General features: G+C 40.1%; 1 protein-coding gene across 5 annotated transcripts in view; it reads left to right on the top strand.

Moving 5' to 3' along the window:
* Positions 1 to 12096, top strand: part of PRCP (prolylcarboxypeptidase) — a 78361-nt gene that overhangs the window by 24529 nt on the left and 41736 nt on the right. The window contains exon 2 of one of the 5 annotated variants that reach the window (XM_049652954.1): positions 7362 to 7485. The exons of 3 other annotated variants lie outside the window; for them this stretch is intronic. The gene's annotated coding sequence lies outside the window, so the exon portion shown is untranslated. Of the gene's footprint in view, positions 1 to 7361; positions 7486 to 7809; positions 8118 to 12096 lie in introns of those variants that run through there. One more of the 5 variants, XM_049652945.1, reaches the window with a different exon arrangement.

Below are 12096 nucleotides of genomic sequence, written 5' to 3'. Positions count from 1 at the left end.
AGGTGAAAAATCTATACACTGAAAACTATAGAAAGCTTTTGAAAGAAATTGAAGAAGACACAAAAAAAAAAAAAAAAGGAAAAAGATTCCATGCTCTGGCATAGGAAGAACAAATATTGTTAAAATGTCAATACTCCCCAAAGCAATCTACATATTCAATGCAATCCCTATCAAAGTAACACCAGCATTCTTCACAGAGCTAGAACAAATAATCCTAAAATTTGCATGGAACCAGAAAAGACCCCGAATAGCCAAAGCAATCTTGAAAAAGAAAACCAAAGCAGGAGGCATCACAATCCCAGACTTCAAGCTATACTCCAAAGATGTAATCATCAAGACAGTATGGTACTGGCACAAGAACAGACACTCAGATTAATGGAACAAAATAGAGAACCCAGAAATGGACCCACAAACGTATGACTAATCTTTGAGAAAGCAGGAAAGAATATCCAATGGAATAAGGACAGTCTCTTCAGCAAGTGGTGCTCGAAAACGACAGTGACATGCAGAAGAATGAACCTGGACCAGCTTCTTACACCATACACAAAAATAAACTCAAAATGGATGAAAGACCTCAATGTAAGACAGGAAGCCATCAAAATCCTTGAGGAGAAAGCAGGCAAAAACCTCTTTGATCTTGCCCGCAGCGACTTCTTACTCAATGCGTCCCTGGAGGCAAGGGAAACAAAAGCAAAAGTGAACTGGGACCTCATCAAAATAAAAAGCTTCTGCACAGCGAAGGAAACAATCAGCAAAACTACAAGGCAACCGACAGAATGGGAGAAGATATTTGCAAATGACATATCAGATAAAGGGTTAGTATCCAAACTCTATAGAACTTATCAAACTCAACACCCAAAAAACAAAGAATCCAGTGAAGAAATGGGCAAAAAACATGAATAGACACTTCTCCAAGGAAGACATCCAGATGGCCAACCAACACATGAAAACATGCTCCGTATCACTCATCATCAGGGAAATACAAATTAAAACCACAATGAGATACCACCTCACACCTGTCAGAATGGCTAACATTAACAACTCAGGCAACAACAGATGTTGGCAAGGATGCGGAGAAAAAGGATCTCTTTTGCATTGGTGGGAATGCAAGCTGGTGCAGCAGACACTCTGGAAAACAGTATGGAGGTTCCTCAAAAAACTAAAAATAGAACTACCCTACGACCCAGCAATTGCACTTCTAGGCATTTATCCATGGGATACAGGTGTGCTGTTTCGAAGGGACACACGCATCCCCATGTTTATAGCAGCACTATCGACAAGAGCCAAAGTATGGAAAGAGCCCAAAGGTCCCTCAGTGGATGAATGGCTAAAGAAGATGTGGTATGTATGTATATGTATATATGTGTGTGTGTGTGTGTGTGTGTGTGTATAATATTATATATTACTCAGCAATCAAAAAGAATGAAATCTTGCCATTTGCAACTACGTGGATGGAACTGGAGGGTATTATGCTAAGTGAAATTAGTCAGTGAGAGAAAGACAAAAATCATATGACTTCACTCATATGAGGACTTTAAGAGACAAAACAGATGAACATAAGGGAAGGGAAACAAAAATAATATAAAAACAGGGAGGGGGACAAAACAGAAGAGACTCATAAATATGGAGAACAAACTGAGTGTTGCTGGAGGGGTTGTGGGAGGGGGGATGGGCTAAATGGGTAAGGGGCATTAAGGAATCTACTCCTGAAATCATTGTTTCACTATATACTAACTAATTTGGATGTAAATTTTAAAAAATAAAAAATAAAATTAAAAAAAAAACAATAACAACAAAAAAGAGAAGGCAGTATGATGTGGTGGGAAAAGTCACTTTCATTAGAATTTCTATAAAGAACAAGTGAAAGAATGTACATTTAGGCCTTAGGTGCAGCCTTTGCACTATTCACAGGTACAAGTGGGATTAATACACAATCATTTGATCAACAGATTCTAACATCTTATTTAGGGTTACTTTAGTTTTGGGTTAATAATAGTATACAGTGGGGATAGGATATGTGTCTATAAATAACTACCATTAAAGAGTACATTTGAAAAATGTTATAAGAGAACTAAAATTACTAGAGAAGCACAAAGAAGTCAGGAAGGCCAAGGACTGCTTTGCATAGAAAATGGCATTGAATAGAATCCCCTGGACCTCTTCACACAGTGACATAACTGATAGAAGGCTATGGAGATTAAAGGCTTAATTAACTGTTATCTGCTCTGAGACCCCTTCTCTGACCATTGTACTAAAATTAGGTGTATCTCTGTATTCTGTTATGGTTTCTGAGTGTTTATTTGTGTCTTTGCTTATTTGTTGTCTGTTTCTATCATTAGACTATAAGCACTGTAAAGCCAGTGACCACCATATCTAGCTTGTCCACTGTTGTCTGTAGTACTTACCCATGGTAGGCACTCAAGAAATGCTTTTAAATGAATAAATGACTGTAACTACTCACTGTCACTTCTCTGTACATCCTATTAACTCTGGGAAGTTGTTATACAAGATGGTGACACAATGGCAAAAGCACCTGAAAGTAATCAAAGAAGCAACTTGGTCGTGTTTGAACTTGTCATTGTTCTGAGTTTTTTGGTTTCAGCTGAGGATATCCTTTTCCCTTTCCTTTATCTTTTTTACAGTGTCCTTATCACTCAGACCGGATGAATGCTGAAAACAATGAGTAGTCTATAGAGTGTATTTTTAAGTTGATGATTAAAGGTCTCTAGAGACCATTTTATAGTGAAATCGGGACTGAGAACTTTGACGCTGGAGTTCCCCAGGAAGAAGCTTAGGCAGCTACTTTTCTTCAGTTGCTTCCTTTTGTGGATGATTTTCATGTGAGGATTTTGTAAAGTTTAATATTTTGGAATGCTAAAAGCTTTTAAAATCTTGTATTATTCAATGTATTAAAAATAATTCATTTTAAAGCAATCTCTAAAAATGAATGCTGTAGATTTTTGTTTCAATGGTTCTCACAGTGTGATTCACAGAAGATCCTCCATGGTGGAGGAGGAGATGCATTTTAGCATGTGGTAACATTTGACAGAGGTAACAAGGTAAAGATTGTGGTCCCTGATGGCTTTTGTCTCATCAGAGGGGAACAGAGGCCGTAAAGTTTGAGAACTTCGGGGTCTCACTTTGTACAATTTCTTTAATTAGATTTTGGAGGAAAAAGGTGGAAATAGAATCTACTTTATTAACTTCCACTATTTACTAGGAGGAGCCTGATGGCCTTGGAAGTCTTGTATTAGTTTAGTGGGGCTCTTACTATTTAGAATGCCCACATTCAGGTTCAGTGCAGAATCAGTTATTAAAGAGCAGCAATGGTGGTTACATTGGTTCGGAAGACTTCATTTTGTTGATGGCTGTTGTGCATATACTGCTGATACTATACACTGGGCCCTTTTTCATTGTGATCTTTCCTGGGTGTATTATGATTTTGGAAAATGAACATTGTTATATGTGATATATATAACAATTTAAAAGAGATCTGGGCTTGGACGGCTAGTGGCTCAGTCAGTTAGGCTCCTGACTCTTCAGTTTGACTCAGGTCATGATCTCATGGTTCGCCAGTTCAAGCCCTGTGTTGGGCTCAGTGCTGGCAGCACAGAGCCTGCTTGGGATTCTCTCTCTCCCCTCTCTCCCTGCCCCTACCCTGCTTGTTTCTCTCTCTTGAAATAAATAAACTTAAAAAAAAAAAAAGAGAGATCTGGATTAAAACTTAGCTTATTTATCAGTCTTGCAGTGATATCTCATCTGGCCCTTTCAGTAGTAACCTTCTGTTTATTCTTTCTCCCTTTTTAAAAATCGTCTTCTCGGGGCGCCTGGGTGGCTCAGTCGGTTAAGCGTCTGACTTCGGCTCAGGTCACGATCTCACTGTTCGTGAGTTCGAGCCCCGCGTCGGGCTCTGTGCTTACTGCTCAGAGCCTGGAGCCTGTTTCAGAATCTGTGTCTCCCTCTCTCTCTAACCCTCCCCCATTCATGCTCTGTCTCTCCCTGTCTCATAAATAAAACGTTAAAAAAATTAAAAAAAAATAAATAAAAATCGTCTTCTCTAGGCCCGCCTCCGCAGAATAGCTGGAGTGATCTCTTTAAGACATGGATCAGAACAAGTCTTAAAGCTCTTAGGGAAAGGGGAGGGGGCGGTGCCTGGATGGCTCAGTTGGTTAAGTGTCTGAGGTCAGATCAGATCATGATCTCATGGTTTATGGTTTTGAACCCTGCTTGGGGCTCTGTGCTGACCGCTCAGAGCCTGGAGCTGTTTCAGATTCTTTGTCTCCCTCTCTCTCTCTCTGCCCCTTCTCTGTTTGTGGGCTTGCTCTCTCTCTCCCCCCCCCCCCCCCGTCTCTCAAAAACAAACAAACAAACAAACAAACAAAAAAGCTCTTAGGGCTTCCCATTGCCGTTAATGTTAAATTTAAACTCCCTACCCTAAGCCTCATCCCATATTCTTCTCCCCCTTATTCACCATGCTCCAGACACTCTTGACACCTTTCTGTTTCTACAACATGCTAAGTAAGCCCTTTCTGGCCTCTGAGCCTTTATATTTTCCATTCCTTCTTTCTGGAATTCTTCCCCTGGCTGGCTCCTTTAGGCTTTACCTTCAATGCCACTCTGTGGAGAATACTTCTGTGTTAGTTTCTTAGAGCTATTGTAACAAACAGCTGTTTGTGTTAGTTTCTTAGAGCTGTTGTAACAATTCTGTTGTTGCCAGAATTGGTTTGTTTAGGGGGACCAAAGGGAGAATCTGTTTCATGCCTTTGCTAGTTTCTGCTGGTTGCTGGCAGTCCTTGGTGTTCCTTGGTTTGCAGCTGTGTAATTTCATTGTGTCCTTCTGTTGTCACATGGCTGTCTTTCTTTTGTTCATCTGTACCTTTACATGGCATTCTCCTCTCTGTCTTTGTCGCTGTGTCTCTTCTCATTAGGACATTCGTATATTAGATTAAGGGTCATCTTGCTCCAGTATGACCTCATCTTAACTATTTACATCTACAATGACTCTATTTCCATATAAATTCATATTCTGAGGTTCCAGGAAGGATATGAATTTTGGGGGGTTGAGGGAAACCCTATTCAACCCAACACACCTTTCCTGAACTCTTAATTTAAAGTAGGCTGTAGCAGTGGAGCAATGTCTATGAACATACTCACAAATTATTTATTTCTGGCGGGTGGTGAGGAAGGCACTTCATTAGACCGCATTTCATGCATTTTACTCAATTCTGGGCACGCCATGCATGAGAGGAACATAATTGAACTAGGATGTGAATGGGGTTATGAACATTTCAGAAAGTGTTATATGGGTAAGAAACAGGGTTGCTCTGTTGGAGAAGATCTGAGAAGTCATCACAGCCCTCCGCAGGAGGACCGTCCCTTCAGAGGAAGGTAAGTACAGAAGATTGAATGGTGTTACTTATACCTCAGGACTGTGGTCCTGTATGTGGAAAGCATGGTTTTGCCTTTTTAGGGGTAGGGCTGGGATATTTATTTTTTTACACTATAGCAGATACCAGCCTGCATCTTTCAGAAGTTCTAGCATGGTATACGATTATAACAGTGCTACCAGAAGAATATTTTGTGTGTACAGAAACATTCAGAACACTAGAGTATAGGGGCACCTGGGTGGCTGAGTCAATTAAGTGTCTGACTATGGCTCAGGTCATGATCTGGTGGTTCGTGGGTTCGAGCCCCACTTCAGGCTCTGTGCTGACAGCTCAGAGCCTGGAGCCTGCTTTGGATTTTGCGTCTCCCTCTCTCTCTGCCCCAACCCTGCTTGCGCTGTCTCTCAAAAATGAATAAACATTAGAAAAATTTTTTTAAAGAACACTAGAGTATAAAGGAAGAAAAATGATGGTAATACATCATATTATATTTAACAAAGCAGGAGAATATTAACATGTAAAGCTTTGGTAATATACAGCATTATATAACTTTTATAAGATTATCATTGAAATACATATTGCATATATGAGTTCTGTCAAGATTTTTTACTCCATGAAATGGAATAAATATAACAGAGTTTAGGTTCCCTTTCAAGTCAGCAAGTGGATTTCGATAGCATTTGTCTATGGTGTAGAGGACCTCGTGGTTCTAGGTATTCATGTTTGTGTAGAGATCAGGGATGATCTCTGGTCTTTTTACCCCTGTCCTTCTGTCAGCTTCTTTATGGAATTCCCATCCTAGTTTTATATAGCTGTTAAATGTCTCTACTCCTGCTCCTGGGTTGTGGATCTCTGCTGAAGCAAACCTACAACTAGGCAGATTGCTATCTATGCCTGCAAATTCAGCCTCCACCTCAGGGACCCTCAGGAGGCCTAAGCATCAGTTCCTTCTTCCATGTCACACTTTTACCTCTGTCTTCAAATCATTGAAACACTATGCCCTGTCCCCTACTTCACTGATTAAGAAACTAAGTTGCTGTGTAACAGGCATTTTAGCTAGAACCCCTTCAGTTTCTTCCCTTTCCACCTAGAAATGTAACTCCTCCTGCAGCCATCTGTTTCTCAGTGAAGGAGAGGTTCTTCCTCCTGTCCAAGTCAAATCCCTCCATCTGTGCTGTTGACCGCATTCTGTCTTGCCTCCTCAGAATCCCCCTGCATCATGATATGCCTCCTTATATATATTTTCAACTGTTTTGTCTAATCATGTGCTCTTGGCCATGATACCTCTTATGTTTCTTCCTTCTTTACAAAACTCTGTTGTTCAATAAGTGTATCTTACACATTGATCAGATCAACATTTTGTAGCACATTTGGGTTTACCAAATACCAGTATGCTGCTGAATGAGCTGTTATGATATGCATTTTACAGGAAACTGTCATTCAGGTTATGTAACTGTGCACTGGCTGAGAACCACACCTTTAAATTCTTTCCAGTCCTGAAAATTGTGGCTATAACGCTGTCACAAGGTCAGGTATATTTTAGGTTATATACTTCAGAAGAATGCTTATTAGTTTTCCCCCTGCCCCTACACCCAGATGTTGGTCTATTGTCTATATTAATTTCATACTTCTTTATCTTCCTGTTTGTACTCTCAGCAGAGGGCATGCAGTTCCTGTGTCCTCAGCATCCTGGATAAGGCTAACTATTGTGAATTGGTTTTAGATTTTATGCTTGGGTCAAAAGGCACAGCCACTTACAGTGTTCTGCAACTCTTCCAAAGCCAATAGTAGACTCATGCAGTAAATGAGCCTGCACAAACTTCACTCTTGGGCACTTTGATCTCCATTCTCTTTGCTTTGAACCATGCTGTTCTCTGAAGCCCCGTTGGGTCTAATTTTACACCAATAGCAGAGCTAGGATGTATGCATGCAATCATTCATTCTCTGTATATTCACTGATGTTCTTTTATGTGCTAGACATTATACAAGTCCCTGGATATTTAGTGGACAAACCAGACAAAAGTCTCTGCCTCAATTAAGGCTGTTTCCAGTGAACCAGTTTCATTCAATGTTGGTTTAGAGATGCAAGCTCAGATTTCAGGTAAGTTTCTCTTTATAGGAAGATTTTCATTGCTATATCTGGAAGCAGCCTGATGAATATAATCTGATCTCTCATTTCTTCCCCTCATAAACTGTATACCTCCTGCCATAAAACAACAACAGTTCTTGAATAAGCTTGTTCTGCACAGCTTATCTTGTTCGCTTTACTTGAAATGCTCTTCTGTTTCTTCTGTACCTGAAAAAATCTTGTTACTCTTCAGAGTTAAGCTTGGATATTACCTCTTTCGTAAAGCCTTGCATGATTGCCTCAGGCAGGATGGTGACTACCTCTTGTGAGCTCCCATAGCCCTTTGTAGAACTTAACTACACCATCCTGTGATTGTTTCTTAGCATGTTCACCACTTTTGTTAGATTCAAAACTTGACAGATGGAATTGTATCTTAGTTCTCTTTCCTTAATGCCTATCATTTAGTGAGTACTCAATACATATATTTATTTTTTATTTTACAGAGGGAGAAAAAGCACAAGTGGTGGAAAGGGGTAGAGGGAGAGAGAATCTAAGCAGGCTCCCTGCTCAGCATAGAGCCTGACACAGGACTCGATCTCATGATCTTGTGATCCTGACCTGAGCTGAAATCAAGAGTTGGACGCTCAACCAACTGACCTACCCAGGTGCCCTTCAGTACATATTTTTGAATGAAAGAAAATCTAATACAGATGTGATTTAGTACAGTATAATTTCCTTATGATTATAGTGAAATAGAAATATAAACATATATACATATACATGTATCTTGGAGGAAATCTTAAATGTTTACAAGCCTATTTTGTTGATTATCTTATACATATAGAAAAACGCACCATCCTAATTCTAGAACCCCCTTATTCTCTTTTAGAGTCACTTTCCCCCTACAAGAGTAACCACTATTCTGATTTTTAAAAGCATGAATTTTTGAACCCTTACTTTAAAAAGGATGATGAATGCCATATTTAAATTATGTGACTATATCTTTATTTTGAAAAGATAGATTTCGGGTGCCTCAGTGGCTCAGTCAGTTAAGCGTCTGACTTCGTCTCAGTTCATGATCTCGTGGTTCATGGGTTCGAGCCCCACGTTGGGCTCTGCACTGATAGCTTGGAGCCTGGAGCCTGCTTTGGATTCCGTGTCTGCCTCTCTCTCTGCCCCTCCCCCTCTTATGCTCTGTCTCTCTCAAAAATAAACATTAAAAAAAATAAAATAAAAAGACAGTTTTAAAATAATTGGCATCACTATATCTCATTTAAGAGTTTGGACTTGAAATCTAATCTGAAATGTTATGAATCTAGTGCATAAAACTTAATAGGCTCTCCCACTACTTATACAACAGCGCCCTCTGACTGTGTAATATTTCCTAAAATGTATGTATTTAGTAATCATAGTAATACTTTCTAATTTGAGAGCTTAAGCTGTGGCCAGGTAACTCTAGTGGTACAAAGCTTCCTGAAGCCATTGGGAGTTGATCATGTGATTACTGATCATCTGGTGCTTGCACAAAGTTAGTCAACAGATGATGCCAGAATCGTTGTCTGATCCAACACTTAACTGTTTTTTGACAAAACATGTTTCTTTTTTTTTCCCCTCAAAGTCTTAGAGTTCTTTTTAGGTAAGTAGTATTTTTTTTTAATTATTTTTTAATAATAAAATTTAAATCCAAGTTAGTTAACATATAGTGTAATAATGATTTCAGGGATAGAATTTAGTGATTCAGCACTTCCATATAAGACCCAGGCTTGTGCTCTCCTTAAATGCCCATTGCCCATTTAGCCCATTCCTGCACCCAACACCCCGCCAGCAACCTTCAGTTTGTTCTCTATATTTAATAGTCTTTTATGGTTTGTCTCCCTCTCTGTTTTTATATTATTTTTGCTTCCCTTCCTTATGTTCATCTGTTTTGTTTCTTAAATTCCTATGAGTGATATCATATGATATTTGTCTTTCTCTCAGTGACTTATTTTGCTTAGCATAATACACTCTAGTTCCATCCATGTTGTTGCAAATGGCAGGATTTCATTCTTTTTGATCGCTGAGTAATATTCCAGTGTGTGTGTGTGTGTGTGTGTGTGTGTGTGTGTGTGTACCACATCTTCTTTATTCATTTGTCAGCTGATGGACATTGGAGCTCTTTCCATATTTTGGCTTTTGTCAATAGCACTGCTATAAACATTGGGATGCATATGGCCCTTTGAATCAGCACTCCTGTATCCTTTAGATAAACATCTAGTAGTGCAGGGGTGCCTGGGTGGCTCAGTCCGTTAAGCATCCGACTTTGGCTCAGGTCATGATCTCGTGGTTCGTGAGTTCAAGCCCCGTGTTGGGCTCTGTGCTGACAGCCCTGGAGCCTGCTTTGGATTCGCTGTCTCCCTCTCTCTCTGCCACTCTTTTGCTCATGCTTGTGCTCTCTCTCAAAAATAAATAAACATTAAAAAAATTTTAAAAAATACCTAGTAGTGCAATTGCTAGGATGTAGGGTAATTTTATTTTTAATTTTTGAGGAACCTCCACACTGTTTTCCAGAGTGGCTGCACCAGCTTGCATTCCCACCAGCAGTGCAAAAGAGATCCTCTTTCTCCACATCCTCGCCAACATCTGTTGTTGACTGAGTTGTTAATTTTAGCCATCCTGACTGGTGTGAGGTGGTATCTCATTGTGGTTTTGATTTGTATTTCCCTGATGATGAGTGATGTGGAGTATATTTTCAAAAACATGTTGTTTCTTGATTTACTGTAATGTTTTAGGTGTTTCAAGGGCAGGATATCTCCACCTCTGTTTTAGTAGTAGAGCAGAGAGTATTTTGTTTTTGTAGAATTTTGGTAATTTAGAATGTGTTTCCCCCTTGAGGCATACAGTACTTGGTCAGAGGAAAAGGGAGTAACTGAGCACCGTGCAGTTATTGGAGAGGGTGCATGAATCCATTTTCTTGCCAAGCATATACTGTTTTTTCAAATGTAATTAGATGCTGTTGTGTATTCATTTATACCAGTATTAAATTTATATTAGCTTCTCCTGTGTATTTTCTCAAGCAGTGACTATTAAATAGAGCATGTATGAAAATTCTAACATTAGGGGCACCTGGGTGGCGCAGTCGGTTAAGCGTCCGACTTCAGCCAGGTCACGATCTCGCGGTCCGTGAGTTCGAGCCCCGCGTCAGGCTCTGGGCTGATGGCTCAGAGCCTGGAGCCTGTTTCCGATTCTGTGCCTCCCTCTCTCTCTGACCCTCCCCCGTTCATGCTCTGTCTCTCTCTGTCCCAAAAATAAAAAATGTTGAAAAAAAAAAAAGAAAATTCTAACATTAACAAGGGGGCTTCATACATAAAAATGTGAGGAACCACTGATTAGAAGAATTGAACTATATTCATTTAATGATTATTTATTAAAAAAATATTTTTTAAGTGGTGCCCCTGGGTGGCTCAGTCAGTTAAGTGTCCTAATTTGGCTCAGGTCATGATCTCACAGTTCATGAGTTTGAGCCCTGCGTCGGGCTCTGTGCTGACAGCTCGGAGCGTGGAACTTGCTTTGGATTCTGTGTCTCCCTCTTTCTATGCCCCTGCCCTGCTCACACTCTGTCTCTCTCTCTCTCTCTCTCTCTCTCTCTCAAAAATAAACGTTAAAAAATTTATGAAATATCTTTTTTAATGTTTATTTTTGAGAGAGAGAGAGAATGAGAGCACACATGCAGGGAGTGGCAGAGAGAAAGATAGACTGAGGATCCAAAGGGGGCTCTGCACTGACAGCACAGAGCCCAATGCAGGACTAAAACTCATGAACCATGAGTTTATGATCTGAACTGAAGTCAGACACTTAACCAATTGAGCCACTCAGGTGCCCCTAAAGTATTGGTCTTTTTAAAAAATATTTATTTATTTATTTTGAGAGAGAGGAGGAGATGCATGAGCTGGGGAGGGAGGGAGGGAGGGAGAGAGAGAGAGAGAGAGAGAGAGAGAGGAAGAGAGAGAATCCCAAGCAGACTCTGCACTCTCGGTGAAGAGCCTGATGTGGGGCTTGATCTCATGAACTGAAAGATCATTACCTCAGCCAAAACTGAGAGTCAGATGCTTAACCAACTGGGCCACCCAGGTGTCACTAAAGCATCTGTCTTATACAGGTACACTGTGGTAGCTATTGTGTTCTTGCCTTTCTAACTATCCATTTATGAATATAGGAGACTGGATGGTCTTTTTTGTACAGTGGACTCTCCCATATCACCCCTTTTCTGTACTTCTCCCCATGTCATTTTCTCTTTAAATAATTTATTTCTAATTGTTTCCTTTTTAAGATTAGGAGTAGGTTACCAAAAAAGTATGGAAGGGGGGAATACAATTCTCTCTCCTGGTTAATATGCACAGAAGGATGTGTGCAGAACAGTGTCTTATTATACAGAATGATGATTTCATTTGAAGGGTATGTCTGAGGAAACTTCCACTTTCCTTCTTAAAATGGAAACTAGACCTGCAAAGGATGGCAATGAAGAGAACATCCCTGTGGGAAGGGAAGGACAATCCTGTCTCTTAGACTCACCTTCCTCTTGGAGGGACTTGGACCATTTCCTTTGTCATCACCACAATATCCTCACGGAATATTGATCTTGTTTTAGCTTGGGCTACCTGCTGTATG

The sequence above is a fragment of the Panthera uncia genome, chromosome D1 (genome assembly GCF_023721935.1).
Source record: "Panthera uncia isolate 11264 chromosome D1, Puncia_PCG_1.0, whole genome shotgun sequence".
In the NCBI taxonomy this organism is placed as follows: Eukaryota; Metazoa; Chordata; class Mammalia; order Carnivora; family Felidae; genus Panthera; species Panthera uncia.
This window is presented reverse-complemented; position numbering and strand designations above follow the sequence as displayed.